This window comes from Bombina bombina, chromosome 4 (assembly GCF_027579735.1).
Source record: "Bombina bombina isolate aBomBom1 chromosome 4, aBomBom1.pri, whole genome shotgun sequence".
In the NCBI taxonomy this organism is placed as follows: Eukaryota; Metazoa; Chordata; class Amphibia; order Anura; family Bombinatoridae; genus Bombina; species Bombina bombina.
In genome coordinates this window covers 293,386,349-293,405,396 of record NC_069502.1, presented here as the reverse complement: position 1 = coordinate 293,405,396, position 19,048 = coordinate 293,386,349, and the positions used below count along the sequence as shown (strand labels likewise).

The following is a 19,048-nucleotide window of genomic DNA, read 5'->3' as shown; positions in this document are numbered from 1 at the left end:
TTAAAAAATTCTTGATTGTTGATCTTAATCCTCAGTTTGCTCGTGCCATTGAATTGCACTTTTCTACTGCCTTCCAAGCCTGTGTGCCAGGCCTACTTACAAAATATTTACACCAATCATATTTGTTATCACAGTATTCTTAATAATTAAAAATTTAAATTTTTGGTAATAGTTGTTCTGAATCCTCAGTTTGCTCATGCCATTGAATTGCACTTTCCTCCTGCTTTACAGCCTGCTGTGTGCCAGGCCCACCTAGCCAATTATTGCCAGCAATCACATTTCTTTTAACAGTATTGCAAAAATTGTCAATCATCACTGTTTTGACTGTCAGTATTCAGTCTCCTAGTGTCCTTGAATTGCATTTACCTCCTGCCTGCCAGCCTTTTGTGCTAGGCCGTCTTGCCAACTATTTACACCAATCATAATTGTTGTCACAGTATAGTTACTAATTAAAATTAAAAAATTCTTGATTGTTGATCTTAATCCTCAGTTTGCTCATGCCCTAGAATTGCACTTTTCTACTGCCTTCCAAGCCTGTGTGCCAGGCCTACTTACAAAATATTTACACCAATCATATTTGTTGTCACAGTATTGTTAATAATTAAAAATTTAAATTTTTTGTAATAGTTGTTGTGAACCCTCAGTTTGCTCGTGCCATTGAATTGCACTTTCCTCCTGCCTTGCAGCCTGCTGTGTGCCAGGCCCACCTAACCAATTATTGCCAGCAATCATATTTCTTTTAACAGTATTGCAAAATTTGTCAATCATCACTGTTTTGACTGTCAATCTGCAGTCTACTAGTGCCCTTGAATTGCATTTTCCTCCTGCCTGCCTGCCTGTGTGCCAGTCCCAACTAGCCAATTAGTGCCACCAATCATATTTATTGTAACAGTATTGGAATTTTTGTTAATCATAACTGTTTTGACTGTGATTCTTCAGTCTCCTAGTTCCATTGAATTGCAGTTTCCTTTCTCCCAGCGTGTGTGCCAATGAACAATTTGTGATTTTTAAAACATCTGTCTTGTTTGTTGTTGTCAGTCTCACAGCGTATACTGTGCCCACTTTCACAGTGCCACCACTCAATTGGTGTAATAGTATTGTTAGTGTCCATTTAAAAAAAAATGACAGGCAGAGGCAGGCCACCCCGCAGGTTCCGTTGTCGTGGTGCTGTGATTCCTTTAGACCCTACAAATATGCACATTGTTCAGACGCCGGGTGCCAGGGGGACGCGGAAACTTCTGAGGAGGACCTAGTTGAATGGCTAACACAGGACACCCAATCTTCTTCAGCTTCCGCTGCTAGTCCTCCTAACCTTGACGCACCATCTACGTCCAGCTGTGCTTTGGGCAGGTCTCAAGTGACCAGTGCTACTCCCCTGCCTGTGGCCACCACCAACACTAGCACCACAGCCGCTTCACTTGATCTGTCACAGGAGTTATTGACACCTCATTTGGAAGAAATGAGTGATGCGCCACCATCATTGACAGAGGATGTAGATAATAGTGATCAGTCTCAGTCAGGCAGCATTACCGACATGGAGGTACGGTGTGATGATGATGATGATGATGATGTTGTACCCGCTGCTGCTTCCTTTCTTGATGTTTCAGATACAAGTGAAGTGGTTGATGATGATGTGTCGGTGGATGTCACGTGGGTGCCTGCTAGAAGAGAAGAAGAAGAGGGGGAAAGTTCAGATGGGGAGACAGAGAGGAGGAGGAGACGATTTGGAAGCATGGGGAGGTCGTCTCAAGGAGCTAGTGGCACAGTCAGACAGCATGCATCGTCACCAGGGGTCAGCCAGACAGCACGCCGATGCCCATCAACGCATGCTGTTGCCACCACCAGAATGCCGTCATCGCAGAGCTCAGCAGTGTGGCATTTTTTTGTGTGTCTGCCTCTGACAACAGCGATGCCATTTGCAACCTGTGCCAAAAGAAACTGAGTCGTGGGAAGTCCAACACCCACCTAGGTACAACTGATTTACGAAGGCTCATGGTCTCCCATCACAAACGCCAATGGGAAGAACACATGAGTAGAAGCAGCACACAAAGTGAAAGCCGCCCTCCTCCTCCTGCTCCAGCATCTTCAGCCACGTCAACCAGTGCTGTCCTCCTTGCCCCCTCTCAACCATCCTCCACTCAGTCTCTCTTACGTATCAGTTCCTGGTCATCTGCCCACAGTCAGGTGTCTGTCAAGGACATGTTTGAGCGTAAGAAGCCAATTTCTCAAAGTCACCCCCTTGCCCGGCATCTGACAGCTGGCTTGTCTGAACTCTTAGCCCGTCAGCTTTTACCATACAAGCTGGTGGAGTCTGATGCTTTCAAAAAATTTGTATCTATTGGGACACCGCAGTGGAAGGTACCTGGCAGAAATTTCTTTTCACAAAAGGCAATCCCAATCCTGTACTGTGTTGTTCGAAAGGAAGTTATGGCATGTCTGGCACACAGCGTTGGGGCAAGGGTCCATATGACCACGGATAGCTGGTCTGCAAAGCATGGTCAGGGCAGGTATATCACCTACACTGCGCATTGGGTAAACCTGCTGACTTCTGACAATCAGAAGCATTGGTGACACCACCACGACTTGCAGGCAGGCCTGCTGCTACCTCCTCTACTCCTCCTACTCCATCCTCTTCCATAACCTCTTCCTCGGCTGAGTCCTCTTCAACTTCTGCGTCTTGCTCCACATCTATGGCACCCCCAGCTCCCCAGGTACTATGCTACATCCCGGGTACGGCAGTGTCATGCCGTCTTGGGGTTGACTTGTTTGAAAGCGGAGAGTCACACCGCAGCAGTACTCCTGACTGCCCTGAATGCACAGGTGGATCAGTGGCTGACTCCGCACCAACTGGAGATTGGCAAGGTTGTTTCTGACAATGGTAATTTGGTGGCGGCATTGAAATTGGGCAAGTTGACACATGTGCAGTGCATGGCACATGTGTGTAATCTAATTGTACAACGATTTGTCCATAAGTACCCAGGCTTACAGGATGTCCTGAAGCAGGCCAGGAAGGTGTGTGGCCATTTCAGGCGTTCCTACACGGCCATGGCGCACTTGTCCGATATCCAGCGTCGAAACAACCTGCCAGTGAGGCGCTTGATTTGTGACAGCCCGACTCGGTGGAATTCAACACTCCTAATGTTTGACCGCCTGCTCCAGCAAGAAAAAGCTGTTAATGAGTATTTGGATGACCGGGGTGCTAGGCCAGCCTCTGGGGAGCTGGGGATATTTTTTCAAATTACTGGACGCTCATGCGCAATGTCTGTTGGCTCATGCATCCTTTTGAGGAGGTGACAAACCTTGTCAGTCGCACTGAAGGCACCATCAGCGACATCATACCATTTGTTTTCTTCCTGGAGCATGCCCTGCGAAGAGTGCTGGATCAGGCATCACCCCCACAGACAGCCGAATCAGCATCGCTTGCTGGACCTGTGGCAGGAAGAGGATTGTGAGGAAGAGGAGTCAGAGGAGGAATGTGGCTTTGAGGAGGAGGAGGAAGACCGAGCACAACAGGCATCCCAGGGTGCTTGTTGTTGTCACCTCTCTGGTACCCATGGTGTTGTACGTGGCTGAAGGAAGAAGATACCATCAGTGAGATCAGTGAGGAGGAGGAACGGGACATGATTAGCTCGGCATCCAACCGTGTTCAAATGGGTTCTTTCATGCTGTCATGCCTGTTGAGGGACCCTCGTATAAAAAAGCTGAAGGAGAACGACCTGTACTGGGTGTCCACGCTCCTCGACCCCCGGTATAAGCATAAAGTGCCTGAAATGTTACCAAATTCCCACAAGTCGGAAAGGATGGAGCATTTTAAGAATAAATTAAAAACTATGCTTTACACAGCGTATAAGGGTGATGTCACAGCACTACGGGAATGTAACAGGGGAAGAGATGAAATTAATCCTCCTCCTCCCATGACCACGGCGGCAAGGACAGGACGCTTTCCTGACGTCTTGTTGATGGAGGACATGCGTACCTTTTTAACTCCCATGCACCATCAGAGCCTTTCGGGATCCAGCCTTAGAGAAAGACTCAACCGACAGGTAGCAGACTACCTAGCTTTAACTGCGGATCTCGACACTCTCAGGAGCGATGGACCCCTTGACTACTGGGTGTGCAGGCTGGACTTGTGGCCTGAGCTATCCCAATTTGCAATGGAACTTCTGGCCTGACCCGCTTCAAGTGTCCTGTCTGAAAGGACTTACAGTGCAGCAGGAGGTTTTGTCACTTAAAAGAGAAGTGGCCTAGGTCAAAAAAGCCTTGACTATCTCACTTTTATAAAAATAAATGAGGGCTGGATCCCGAAGGGACTGACATTGGGCGATACATTTGAATAAAAAAGGCCTGATGATGAGATGAGCTGGCTTGGGCTACAACTGGTACACAGGCTGGCCTTTTTTTTGTTATAAAGCCGGAGGACTTGCTTGACTTATCCGCCAACAACTAGTGTTCAAGCCACAAGCTTTTAGGGCACTTTATAAATGTTTTACAAACATCAATTTTTCTGGCCGCTGCTACAACAGTTGCTACAACAATACCCAAATTTTTCAGTCATTTGTACATTCCTAATTTTTCTGGCCTCTGCTGCAGCTCTGTGGGTACAAAACAAATAAAAAAAATAAGGCACATAACAGTGATTAAACTGTCACGAATAGTACAACTTAGCACACCACTCATATCTGGTGGACCATTAAATTGAACGCAAAATGCCACAAATTATCTCCGTGTTCCATCTATGCCATACCTGTACTCTATTGTGCAAAAGGGTGGAATATGTGGTGTTAAATGCTGTTGTGTCTGTTGCAGTTCGTGGCCCATGGTATAAAAAGGCTGAAGGAGAACGACCTGTAATGGGTGGGCCCCAGCAAATTTTTAGAAAAATGTTCCTGGTTCCTCTCAATTATCTCTGGGTATCTAAAATGGATGCCATACCTGTACTCGCTTGTGCAAAAGGATGGCATATGTGGTGGTGTTTCCTGCAGTTGTTTCTGTTGAGGGTGCTGGACCCTCTTATAAAAAGGCTGAAGGAGAACGACCTGGAGTGGGAGTCCAAGCATGGTTTTTGGGGCTATTTCACTTTTCCAAACAATTATCTGTGGGTTTCTAAAATCAATGCCGTACCAGTACTCTATTGTTCAAAAGGATACCATATGTTCTCTTTCCTGCTGGTATTTTGTTTGAGGGTCCTGGACCCTCTTATAAAAAGGCCTAAGGAGAAAGAGGTGTACTGGGTGTCCACTTAATTTTTTTTTCTATTTCACATTTGCCCAAAATTATCTCTGGGTTTGTAAAATCAATGCTGTACCTGTACTCTATTGTTCAAAAGGATGCTATACGTCATCTTTCCTACTGGTGTTTTTTTGGAGGGTCCTGGACCCTCTTATAAAAAGGCCTAAGGAGAAAGAAGTGTACTGGGTGTCCATCGAATCATTCGTTTGATTCAAATTCCCGGTTGCGACAAATTATCTCCGGGTTTCTAAAATCAATGCCTTTCCTGTAATCTAATTTTCAAAAAGATGCCATATGTCCTCTTTCCTGCTGCTGGTTTTGTTGAGGGTCCTGGAGCCTCTGCTAAAAAGACCTAAGGATAAATAAGTGTACTGGGTGTCTAATCAATGTTCTTTTAGATTTCCCGGTTGCAACTAATTATCTCTGTGTTTCTAAAATCAATGCCTTTCCTGTAATCTATTATTCACAAGGATGCCATATGTCCTCTTTCATGATGTTTTTTCTGTTGAGGCTCCAGGAGCCTCTTATAAAAAGGCCTAAGGATAAAGAAGTGTACTGGGTGTCCAATCAATGTTTTTTTCTATTTCCCAGTTCATATAAATGATCTCTGGGATTCTAAAATCAATGCCTTAACTGTAATCAATTGTTCACAAGGATGCCATATGTCCTCTTTCATGCTGTTGTTTCGGTTGAGGCTCCGGGACCCTCTTATAAAAAGGACTAAGGATAAATAAGTGTACTTGGTGTCTAATCAATGTTTTTTTCTATTTCACGATTGCAACTAATTATCTCTGGGTTTCTAAAATCAATGCCTTTCCTGTAATCTATTATTCAAAAGGATGCCATATGTCCTCTTTCATGCTGTTGTTTCGGTTGAGGCTCCGGGACCCTCTTATAAAAAGGCCTAAGGATAAATAAGTGTACTGGGTGTCTAATCAATGTTTTTTTCTATTTCCCGGTTGCAACTAATGATCTCTGGGTTTCTAAAATCAATGCCTTTCCTGTAATCTATTATTCAAAAGGATGCCATATGTCCTCTTTCATGCTGTTGTTTCTGTTGAGGCTCCGGGATCCTCGTATAAAAAGGCCTAAGGATAAAGAAGTGTACTGGGTGTCCAATCAATGTTTTTTTCTATTTCCCGGGTCATATAAATGATCTCTGGGATTCTAAAATCAATGCCTTTCCTGTAATCTATTATTCAAAAGGATGACATATGTCCTCTTTCATGCTGTTGTTTCGGTTGAGGCTCCGGGACCCTCTTATTAAAAAGGCATAAAGATAAATAAGTGTACTGGGTGTCTAATCAATGTTCTTTTAGATTTCCCGGTTGCAACTAATGATCTCTGGGTTTCTAAAATCTATGCCTTTCCTGTAATCTATTATTCAAAAGGATGCCATATGTCCTCTTTCATAATGTTTTTTCTGTTGATGCTCCGGGACCCTCTTATAAAAAGGCCTAAGGATAAATAAGTGTACTGGGTGTCCAATCAATGTTTTTTTCTATTTCCCGTGTCATATAAATGATCTCAGGGATTCTAAAATCAATGCCTTTCCTGTAATCTATTATTCAAAAGGATAACATATGTCCTCTTTCATGCTGTTGTTTCGGTTGAGGCTCCGGGACCCTCTTTTTAAAAAGGCCTAAGGATAAATAAGTGTACTGGGTGTCTAATCAATGTTTTTTTCTATTTCCCGGTTGCAACTAATGATCTCTGGGTTTCTAAAATCTATGCCTTTCCTGTAATCTATTATTCAAAAGGATGCCATATGTCCTCTTTCATGATGTTTTTTCTGTTGAGGCTCCGGGACCCTCTTATAAAAAGGCCTAAGGATAAATAAGTGTACTGGGTGTCTAATCAATGTTTTTTTCTATTTCCCGGTTGCAACTAATGATCTCTGGGTTTCTAAAATCAATGCCTTACCTGTAATCTATTATTCAAAAGGATGCCATATGTCCTCTTTCATGCTGTTGTTTCTGTTGAGGCTCCGGGAGCCTCTTATAAAAAGGCCTAAGGATAAAGAAGTGTACTGGGTGTCCAATCAATGTTTTTTTCTATTTCCCGGGTCATATAAATGATCTCTGGGATTCTAAAATCAATGCCTTTCCTGTAATCTATTATTCAAAAGGATGACATATGTCCTCTTTCATGCTGTTGTTTCGGTTGAGGCTCCGGGACCCTCTTATTAAAAAGGCCTAAGGATAAATAAGTGTACTGCGTGTCTAATCAATGGTTTTTTTCTATTTCCCGGTTGCAATTAATGATCTCTGGGTTTCTAAAATCTATGCCTTTCCTGTAATCTATTATTCAAAAGGATGCCATATGTCCTCTTTCATGATGTTTTTTCTGTTGAGGCTCCGGGACCCTCTTATAAAAAGGCCTAAGAATAAATAAGTGTACTGGGTGTCTAATCAATGTTTTTTTCTATTTCCCGGTTGCAACTAATGATCTCTGGGTTTCTAAAATCAATGCCTTTCCTGTAATCTATTATTCAAAAGGATGCCATATGTCCTCTTTCATGATGTTGTTTATGTTGAGACTCCGGGAGCCTCTTATAAAAAGGCCTAAGGATAAAGAAGTGTACTGGGTGTCCAATCAATGTTTTTTTTCTATTTCCCGGTTGCAACTAATGATCTCTGGGTTTCTAAAATCAATAACTTTCCTGTAATCTATTATTCAAAAGGATGACATATGTCCTCTTTCATGATGTTTTTTCTGTTGAGGCTCCGGAAGCCTCTTATAAAAAGGCCTAAGGATAAAGAAGTATACTGGGTGTCCAATCAATGTTTTTTTCTATTTCCCGGGTCATATAAATGATCTCTGGGATTCTAAAATAAATGCCTTAACTGTAATCAATTGTTCACAAGGATGCCATATGTCCTCTTTCATGCTGTTGTTTCTGTTGAGGCTCCGGGAGCCTCTTATAAAAAGGCCTAAGGATAAAGAAGTGTGCTGGGTGTCCAATCAATGTTTTTTTTATTTCACAGTTGCAAAAAAATTAACTATGGCTTTCTAAAATCTATGCCTTACCTGTCATCTATTGTTCAAAAGGATGCCATATGTCCTCTTTCCTGCTGTTGTTTTTGTTGGGGGTCCGGAAACAACTTTTCCATCACTATTGTGGCCAGAAAGAGTCCTTGTAGGTTTTAAAGTTCGCCTGCCTATTGAATTCAATGGCCGAAAATTTTAGGTTCACGACATCACTACAGATAGTAAGTAAATTTTTAGCACTTCGCTTAGGCCCTTTTCTAAGAAAATAGCCACAAGATCAAAAAACAAATATATTACATAGATGTCTAGTTTTTACATAGTATTACAATCTATATACGCATAAGTAAATGGGTAGACCACTTGAGATAGTCTGGGGGGGAGAGGGGTTCTAATAGTTGATGTAGGTAATAGACAATTAATTAGATAGGAGGCTATCATTATGTACCCAAAGCAATATACATAAATGCAAGCTGAATGAATATAATTATAGTAGACAATTCTTAGGTCTTTTGACTAATGTAAAGGATGTGGGCTAGGATGCTATATATAATTCACAGCAAATAGAGGTTAAACAACCTAGTGAGTGGAATCTATAATCCCACTGTATATTTATCAGTACCATAGCCAGTGGGACACCCAAATAAAGAGGTGGATTATAACTCTCAGTTAAGGGAACCCTAGTATATATTTAGCGCCGATTATCAAAAATAGCGAGAAGGCCTATTGCCTCGGCTACAGTCAATAATATTAAGTATATTTAGAACTAAGATTACATATTAACTACTTAATGGTAGAAAGTACATAGACATCAGAGGGGTTTACATGGCGTGTTGAAGCGTTACCAGCGGTACAATTTTGCAGGATAGTTACGCTAAATCGAAATCATAGTGAGGGGTTTCATAAGTTAAAATCTACTGAGGTTACTTTATCAGAATAGGAAACCTTCTACTAGCAGAGAGACTTGTATGTAAACACCAACCTATACCCCAGCAACTCAACTCTAAATAATAAATAGATTGCAAACATATGTTATAAACAGTGATGAGAAACAGAGTACCTGCAGAGAAAGCTGATTTGCGAAATATATATACACCCCCATACTCCTAAACTCTGTGTAGACTGGATTAAATATATCAGTATTAGTCAGGAATTACAACTAAACACATGTGGATATGGTAAAAGAAATAATTAAGTTCAGCAAATAGTACTTTGCATATGCTATAGATTCTTTGCTCGAACATTAACAGGCTTATGTCTGATTCTACAGGGAGTGCAGAATTATTAGGCAAATGAGTATTTTGACCACATCATCCTCTTTATGCATGTTGTCTTACTCCAAGCTGTATAGGCTCGAAAGCCAACTACCAATTAAGCATATTAGGTGATGTGCATCTCTGTAATGAGAAGGGGTGTGGTCTAATGACATCAACACCCTATATCAGGTGTGCATAATTATTAGGCAACTTCCTTTCCTTTGGCAAAATGGGTCAAAAGAAGGACTTGACAGGCTCAGAAAAGTCAAAAATAGTTAGATATCTTGCAGAGGGATGCAGCACTCTTAAAATGGCAAAGCTTCTGAAGCGTGATCATCGAACAATCAAGCGTTTCATTCAAAATAGTCAACAGAGTCGCAAGAAGCGTGTGGAAAAACCAAGGCGCAAAATAACTGCCCATGAACTGAGAAAAGTCAAGCGTGCAGCTGCCAAGATGCCACTTGCCACCAGTTTGGCCATATTTCAGAGCTGTAACATCACTGGAGTGCCCAAAAGCACATGGCCAAGGTAAGAAAGGCTGAAAGACGACCACCACTGAACAAGACACACAAGCTGAAACGTCAAGACTGGGCCAAGAAATATCTGAAGACTGATTTTTCTAAGGTTTTATGGACTGATGAAATGAGAGTGAGTCTTGATGGGCCAGATGGATGGGCCCGTGGCTGGATTGGTAAAGGGCAGAGAGCTCCAGTCCGACTCAGACGCCAGCAAGGTGGAGGTGGAGTACTGGTTTGGGCTGGTATCATCAAAGATGAGCTTGTGGGGCCTTTTCAGGTTGAGGATGGAGTCAAGCTCAACTCCCAGTCCTACTGCCAGTTTCTGGAAGACACCTTCTTCAAGCAGTGGTACAGGAAGAAGTCTGCATCCTTCAAGAAAAACATGATTTTTATGCAGGACAATGCTCCATCACATGCGTCCAAGTACTCCACAGCGTGGCTGGCAAGAAAGGGTATAAAAGAAGAAAATCTAATGACATGGCCTCCTTGATCACCTGATCTAAACCCCATTGAGAACCTGTGGTCCATCATCAAATGTGAGATTTACAAGGAGGGAAAACAGTACACCTCTCTGAACAGTGTCTGGGAGGCTGTGGTTGCTGCTGCACGCAATGTTGATGGTGAACAGATCAAAACACTGACAGAATCCATGGATGGCAGGCTTTTGAGTGTCCTTGCAAAGACAGGTGGCTATATTGGTCACTGATTTGTTTTTGTTTTGTTTTTGAATGTCAGAAATGTATATTTGTGAATGTTGAGATGTTATATTGGTTTCACTGGTAAAAATAAATAATTGAAATGGGTATATATTTGTTTTTTGTTAAGTTGCCTAATAATTATGCACAGTAATAGTCACCTGCACACACAGATATCCTCCTAAAATAGCTAAAACTAAAAACAAACTAAAAACTACTTCCAAAAATATTCAGCTTTGATATTAATGAGTTTTTTGGGTTCATTGAGAACATGGTTGTTGTTCAATAATAAAATGAATCCTCAAAAATACAACTTGCTTAATAATTCTGCACTCCCTGTATATGCTTTACAGAGTGGGAGTGCACAATACAATATACAAATGTCTAGACTATAATTGTAATGATGTGATCTCTGAAATATTTCTATGCATAGGAGAATATCATTGAACAATCTAGTTGCCATTAAACAAATAATAAACTATGCCTATAAACTTAGTTAAATGGAATAATATACATGCAAAAAGTAGGTAACGTTTTAACCATAATATAATTAATAAAGCGGTAAGAGCTTACAGCCTATTTTGAATAGGTAAGGTTCTTGCTTATTCTGGCATCCCCTGCATTTGGTCTAAAAATATACAGAGATGTTAAAAAACAATAGTGGCAGAATATTCTAAACCATTAATCTTTTCAAAGACACCTAGCTGTTAATAACAAGGAGGATTAGTCTTAAGGGTCCTAGTACGCAGAGAAATGTGGCTAGAGGTCTCATTCATGCAAGCATCTGGTAATTATAAGGCTATATCAGAATAGACCTCCTTTATTTTTCTATATGCCCCCCTCAAATGAAACTTAAATGTTCGGCAACATGTGCGTGAAAATACATCAACAGAAAGTGCAGAAAAACTTGTTACAGTCTTAGAATAGTCCTGGAGAGGGACAAGCTGATACTGCTAAAGGAGTGTGCAATTAGCAATGGATATATTAAACTAGTGCCAGGCATAATAGGTTGGGACCCTTTTTCAAACTGGTCAGCTCTCATTAAAGTGCCCTAATATCAAATGCTCAGCTTTGATTCAGACTGCAGGTTTAAAGTTATCAGCCCACACCTCTCTTATGTGTCTGATCAGGACTGAGTGTGTAGAGTAATGCAGACTGGGTGAGGTGGTGCAAGAAATGCCATACTACTGAAGTTGTTTGTACACTGTGACAGCTAGATATAAGAAAGTCCCAACAGTCACATGTCCCTCTCACAGCATTCCGCACACTACCACTTCCAGCGGGTTGCCAGGGTCCACCCATCTCATTCATGGCTTCTAGTGTCTGGGCAGCATTCCAAAGAGCATGGGTCATCTTGTCATTGGGCTCTGCAGGGAGACCATGTTGCTGCAAGACGGCATCAGATCCGTCAGCAGTATTATACCTTCCAGGTTTCCATGCTGATATAGCAGATTGTAGCTCTGCCTCTGTTTCTCCCAACCACAGCAAATTACTCCAATTTTGTGTTGCGCTGTGCTGGGAAGTCCCTACTTCCTTTGTAGAGGGATGTAAGGGATTGTGCCGCTTGCCGTGCTGCATCACCATATTGGGTTTGAGGATCCATGCTCCTGCATTGCGTATTTCCCCGGCCCTTTGAGGTACCTTCTCTTTCAAATGCGGTGTGTCTGAAGCACTATAATTGGAAATTTCTGCGGTCCTGCATGCTGTCAGTATATCCGGTTGCGCGCCCACAGCCCTTCTCAGTTCACTAATGAGAGCATGCTGTTGGGTGTCCAAGGAGACTAGTACGTTACGCAGCTTAGCTGAGAGCAACTTCTCCATATTAAAGCTGAAGGCTCAGTTAGTTTGCAGAGAATGTATCTCTGACAGTAATAAAGGCGCGCAGGTGTTCTGTACAATGGCGGCTTACTTTGTGCAGTCGTCAACTCAGGCCAAGAGATCTTTTTGCCGTTGTAACATCCAATACTTTTTCATCAATGACCAATAATGTTTATACTGCTCTAACCAGTGCGATTAACAAGATGTACTAGAGTTTAAGAGTCCTTAATTTGTGTAAAACAATAGTATATTTGAGCAAATGGCAGGAGCTATAGAAAGAGACGTCTGGCTGCTTCGGCTGCTAGCTCCGCCCCCCGGGTTAATACATTTTTTAAGTGGCGGCGATGCCCGATGCGGCAGATTAGGGGTTCATATTTTTATTATAGTGTTTGCAATGCGGGAGGCCTCGGTTTAGGGGTTAATAGGTAGTTTATTGGTGTTAGTTTACTTTGTGACAGTTTAGTTATGAGTTTTATGCTACAGCTTTGTAGTGTAAAACTCATAACTACTGACTTTAGATGGCGGCACGAATCTTGTTGGTATAGGCTGTACCGCTCACTTTTTGGCCTCCCAGGCAAAACTCGTAAGACCGGTGCTATGGAAGTCCCATTGAAAAAGGACTTTTTTAAAAGTGTGCGGTACAGCTATACCTACAAGACTCGTAATAGCAGCGGTAGGGAAAAAGCAGCATTATACCCATAATGCAAGCTGTTTGTTTGTAAAATAAATTGTTTCATTACGTGTAGTAAAAAAAAACTTTGTAAAGTACTTTCATTGTTTATTTTGCCAACTTGTGTAATTTTACTCTGCAGATTGTAGGTTTTCAAATTCTATTAGCTTAAAAAACTGCTAACAACAAAACAATACAAGTGGGTTTTTTGGGGGGGGGATTTTTTAAATGAGAGTGGCAATCCTTGTATACTCCTGTAACAAGTCCTGATCGAGTCCTTTAAACAAGATAAATATATGCTTTATTAGCTTAAAAAAACAGGGCATTGCAACCCATTTAAAATTTTAAGATTTTATACATACCACATTTGAACAAAATAATTGATCTCCTATTTTGAAAAGCATCGCAAGAAACATTACAAACTATGCGGTTGGTCACAGTCTTTCGCCTGAGAGCTGTTTATTTCACTATACAAGGTTCTGGGTGTGAAGAAGAGATACATACATTACAATATAATGCCAAAAAAATAAAATTGCGTGATTTCTCTCCATGATGGTGAGTTGTTTTTTTTTTATCTCTTTTATTGTTTGTTTGTTTTTTCAATCATCATCAAAATATTATTACTACTACAACTAATAATATCCATAAAGGGCCAACATTTTACTATAATATTAGACTATGTTGCACACATGAAATTCATAGTACCTATGTAAACAAACTTAATGAAACATTTAAGGTTTTTTTTTTTCTTTTTCAAGTTTTAAAAAAAGAGATTTGAATATGTATTATAATTTTTTGTTCCTATTTTTTTTAAATGGATGATCATTTGTGGAAAAATAAATAATTGTTATCCTTGTGTGAAATGACAATGTCCCCCAATAGAATTGGGTGGATTTTTCTTTATCCAATCGTGAGCTCCTACCACGTGGAACATTTTTTTTTTTTTTCAAATGAAGCTTTATTGAAACAAATTGTTTTTTTTAACAACATAGCTTGAATATATACAATGTGTTTCATCATTATCGCTGAGATATATATCCCATTAACAAACTCTGATGTTTATTATTCCCACAAATTATTTGTGTGACTTAAAGCATACAATAGTCTTGGGAGTTGTTAACATTGTTCATTTAACTCCTTTCTTGGCCCCTGTTAATTCAAGGTTGACCTCTCTTGGGTCTTAAGTATAGGTGAAATAAAGGTGATAATGTGGTTATCTCATATTCAATAACTATATTACAAAGTAAACCATGTTTAGCAATTAGTATGTAATCTCTGTCTTATGGTTTCTGTTCTACTTTCTGGCTCTATATATTTTGGTTATCTTTTTGTGGTTGTTCAGCTGCCTGCCCGTTGTGTACTGGTAATGTGTTGTTTCCACCTTACCACTATTAGTTCATGTGTCTCTACTGTGCCTGCTCTAAGATGATGGTATCTTTCCATTAATAATAGATTTTCTACCTGGGCCCTCCACTCTGTTACCGTGGGTACTGTGGCGGATTTCCAGTGTTTTGGGATCAATGTTTTAGCACTGTTGATAAGCAATACCAACAGTGCATTTGCTATGCTATCAGAGAACTTGGGGAGAGCCATGTAAAAGAGAATTAGTGGGTCATTGGGTATCTGTTTCCCCACTATGTCCGTCATTTGTTTTATTATCGCCACCCAGTATGTATCTGATCTGTCACATTTCCACCATATATGTGTAGGGTTCCCCACTTCGCCACATCCTCTCCAGCACAGTTTACTTGCTGTCTTGTATATCTTATGAAGTCTACTGGGTGTAAGGTACCATCTTGTTAGGAATTTGTAGTTTGTCTCTAATATTCTCGTGGATATAGATGACTTCTTAATAGCTAGGAAGGCTTTGTGCCAGTCTTTAGTTGCAATGTTGATGCCCAATTCTGTCTCCCACGCTTTAGTGTATGATGGTAGTTGTGTTCATTTTCTACTAGCAATTGTTTGTAGAGTGTGGATATTGCATGTCTAGGTGTGATGTTCTGACAGCATAAGTTTTCATATGGTGGAATACTGCAAGGACCTTATTTTTGATATGGCCACCGTGCTCTGTGTAAGTGTCTCTGATTCTCCAAGGTAATGCATTGTTGTTACAAATAGGAAGCATCTGGGAATGTATGCTTGATATATTTGTGGAAGTAGCTATCAACCTATCCCATGTCACGAAAAATTCTGTCATGATGGGGTATTTTTGAATTAACTCTGGTCTCTGTCTGTGGGGGATCCATGCTGAAAGTCCTGTGTTATTTAGACCTAAAATGTGTCTGTCAAGCTCTACCCATTGTTTTTGTGCATTGTTTGTGCACCAGTCCATTAGTCTATGCAGGGATATGGCTATCTTGTATGTCTGTATATTGGGAACCCCTAGACCTCCTCTATCTCTAGGCAGGTACATTGTTTGTTTCGCTATTCTTGGCCTGATTCCCATGCCATATGAATTGTTACATTAGCGACTGTATCCGGCTTAAGTAAGTTAGTGGTAAGTGTATAGGTGTCGTCTGCAATAGGTACAGTATCCAAGGGAGGACATTCATTTTTATTCCATTAATTATGCCTATCCACAAAATAGATTTATTTTTCCAGCTGGAAAGATCTGCTGTCAGATCTTCTTCAAATTTTTTGTAATTGGCTTGAAAAACTATTTTTGGATCTGCCGCTAGGTATATACCTAAGTATTTAAGTTTCAGGTTTTGCCTTTTTAAGGGGCAGTTGGGGATTAGTTGTTCTAGTGTGTTCTCTGCGTACGTCGCGTTTATCATTTCAGATTTAGTGGTGTTAACTAGAAAGTTGGATACCGAATTCCTGGAACATTTCTAATGTCCTTGGTAGGGATTTTTCTACATTTGTCAGTGTAAGTAGGACATCATCCGCATAGTGCTAATTTGTATTCTGTGTCACCCACAGTGACACCCGTTATCTGTGTGTTGGTCCTAATTTTCTGTGCTAGTGCCTCTATTGTCAGTGCAAAAAGCAAAGGAGAGAGAGGGCACCCTTGCCGTGTTCCATTCCCTATGTGTAGACTGTCCGATAGGAGACCATTAACCTTAACTTTGGCTGTGGGGTGTGTGTACAGTGAGAAAATTTGAGCTAAAAATTAGGAGCCGAATTTCATTTTTTGCAAAATTGCTTCTAGAAATTGCCAATTCACCCTATCAAATGCCTTTTCAGCATCTGTGGAGACTATTACCATCGGGATGTTGTTTGTTTTGACATATGAATTGATCTGTAGGGCCTTTAAGGGGTTGTCCCGCACCTCCCTCCACAGTACAAACCCCACTTGGTCGGTATTTGTCAGTTTGGGCAGATATCTGTTGATCCTAGTAGCTAGGATTTTGGAAAAATGTTCTGGTCTGTCTGGCTGCTTTCCTGGTTTCGATAATACAGTTATGTGGGCCTCTAGCATGTTCTTTGTGAAACCTGACTTAGAAGTAAACAAGTTGAATAGTTTTGTTAAGGGTGTTACTAGTTGGTCTATGTATTTTTTGTAGTACTTCATGCTGAGGCCGTCTGGACCTGGGCTCTTCCAGCTCGACATTGCCTGTATAGCTGTGTTAATTTCATCTGTTGTGATGGGGAAGTCCAGCTTATCAGCCTCCTCTTTCTCTAAGGTGGGGAGGTTGAGATCTGTGAGGTATGACTCTATTGCTTGTGGTGTAGCCTTGTCTTGGATGTTGTACAGTGTTGTATAATACTGCCAAAACACTTTGGCTATGCTCTTACTGTCTTTACATATTTGTCCTTGCTTGTCTGAGATGGTGTGTACAAATGTATTAAGTTGTCGTCTCCTAAGGGCCCTGGCTAGTGATGTGCCTGGTTTGTCCTGTACTTCATAATATTTCTGTTTCAGTAGTGTTGATTTGAGCTGAGGTTCTTTTGTGAGGTAATTTTTAAGGGATTGTCTAAGTCGTGTTAGTGAAGCTAGTGTAGTAGCGGACTGTGGGTCTGTTTTATATTGTTTCTCCAAATATCCTATTTGAGCCAAAGTAGAGTTTAGGTATTGTCTCTTCTCTTTTTTTCTCTAGCCTTGAGTTCCATTTATTCTCCTCGTATCACACATTTGTGTGCCTCCCATATACTGAATGGGGCGGTTCCCTCTGTGCTGTAAGGATTCCAGTCCTGCTTTTACTTTTTGCCTCAACTCACCTTCCTCACCTGTACTTAAGGCATCACCCCGCCCCAAACAAGTGCTTAGTTGTTGAGTATTGTTTGCTGAAACCAGTGCTCTGTTTCTTATAAGCTATATACTTATCAAAAGAAGATTTACTTCTACTACTTTAACATTTGGATTTACAAATACCAGCTGCAGTTTGGTCTCACAAAGGGACTAATAACAACTAGTCTCATTCATCCTGAAGATTGCTATTCCAAGAAGTATTAAGTTATTCAACTCCACATCTCTACAGGAATTGCTATCTAATTTCCAACAGGAGGATTCTACCAACTACCACTACGGTATTTGTATCAAATCTAATTTACCTTGGATGCCTTAAGTAACGGCTAATTACAAATTTCATGTTTTCTTTTGAACTTATGTAAATTGACTTTGTCTCTCAGAAATTACTTTGATTGCAACGTATGTTTTATTTAATTCTATGAACTTCCTTTGATACATTCTCATACCGGACAGTAACGGACTTTATGTGACGTCACACAGCTTCATACATCTCAGCGTGCCATACAGCTCCTTACAACTCAGCGTGTCTCACAGCACCTATTGCAATCACTAGTCTGTGTTCAGATATCCACGCTGCAAGCATTACTCTGTGTGCTGTGTCTCGCAGCAGGTCACGCCCCTGTCAGCAGCTGCAGTCTGTGTGTCTCACATCTCTCATGCCTCAGTGCTTATTACAATGAACACTATCTCTCACATTTGGGTTTGAGCACAATTAATGTCAAAAGTTGTTATTAATAATAATACTTATTTTCAGCCTCTAAATATTTATATGGTATAACGATATTATATAACCATATAAAGACTTACTGCCATTACTTATAAAAATCACTCTGAATAAAACAGTCTATGCTGATATAATAGCCTGTACTTCAGTTGTGAAACAAAAATAATTTATTTAGACTCTGCAGTTGTGATTCAAATAACCAAGGAACCTGATAGTGCTATTCTCTTTGAAGTAATTGCATAAAGCTTTTCCCACCGCCTCGTTGATCAGAGGGTTTTCTAACATATATTCGTCTAACCTCCAAATGTATGGTCTAAGTGGTATATCTGGCCATTCAACATTGCATTGCACGGGTGCGTGATCTGACCATGTAATCTGTAGAATTTTAGAGTCCGTAACCATGGCCAGCCCTATTTGGTCCGTAAGGATGTACTCTATTCTTGAATAAGTGCTATGTGGATGAGAGAAGAATGTATAATCTTTGGAATTAGGGTTCATTGCTCTCCATACGTCATGGAGTCTTAGTTGTTGTATGGCTGTTAATTGTGAACCAGATCTTAAGATTTGGTTGAGATACAAGCCAAGTCTAATAAGTGAATGCAGTACTGGATGTGTGACCTTGTATATTACTGTTTATTTGCTCACAGTGAATTAAGATGACACGCAACACGAGACTGTGTTGTTACTCAAGTAAATATTAATACCAAAGAAATTAGGATGTAGTCAATGCTGAAGGCGCTCAGGTTACAATATAAGTGTTGAGCAGATAATGTGATCAATCGCAATAATAAGTTATGGCACAAATGGTTGTAAATGCTTCTCTGGGATCCCCTTTGTTCAGAAAAAGCAGACATATATGGCTTTGGCGTTGCTTTTTGGTAGTTAGAAGGCCACTAAATGCAACTGCGCACAACACATGAATTATGCCCAGCAGTGAAGGGGTTAATTAGGTAGCTTG

The 19,048-nt window shown here is 40.7% G+C and overlaps 1 long non-coding RNA gene across 1 annotated transcript in view; it reads right to left on the bottom strand.

Annotated features, from left to right (window-relative positions):
- LOC128655352 (uncharacterized) overlaps positions 1-19,048 on the bottom strand; it is a 78,861-nt gene that overhangs the window by 4,105 nt on the left and 55,708 nt on the right. The window contains exon 2 of the long non-coding RNA XR_008401764.1: positions 8,260-8,390. This is a non-coding gene — a long non-coding RNA (uncharacterized LOC128655352). The remainder of the gene's footprint in view (positions 1-8,259; positions 8,391-19,048) is intronic.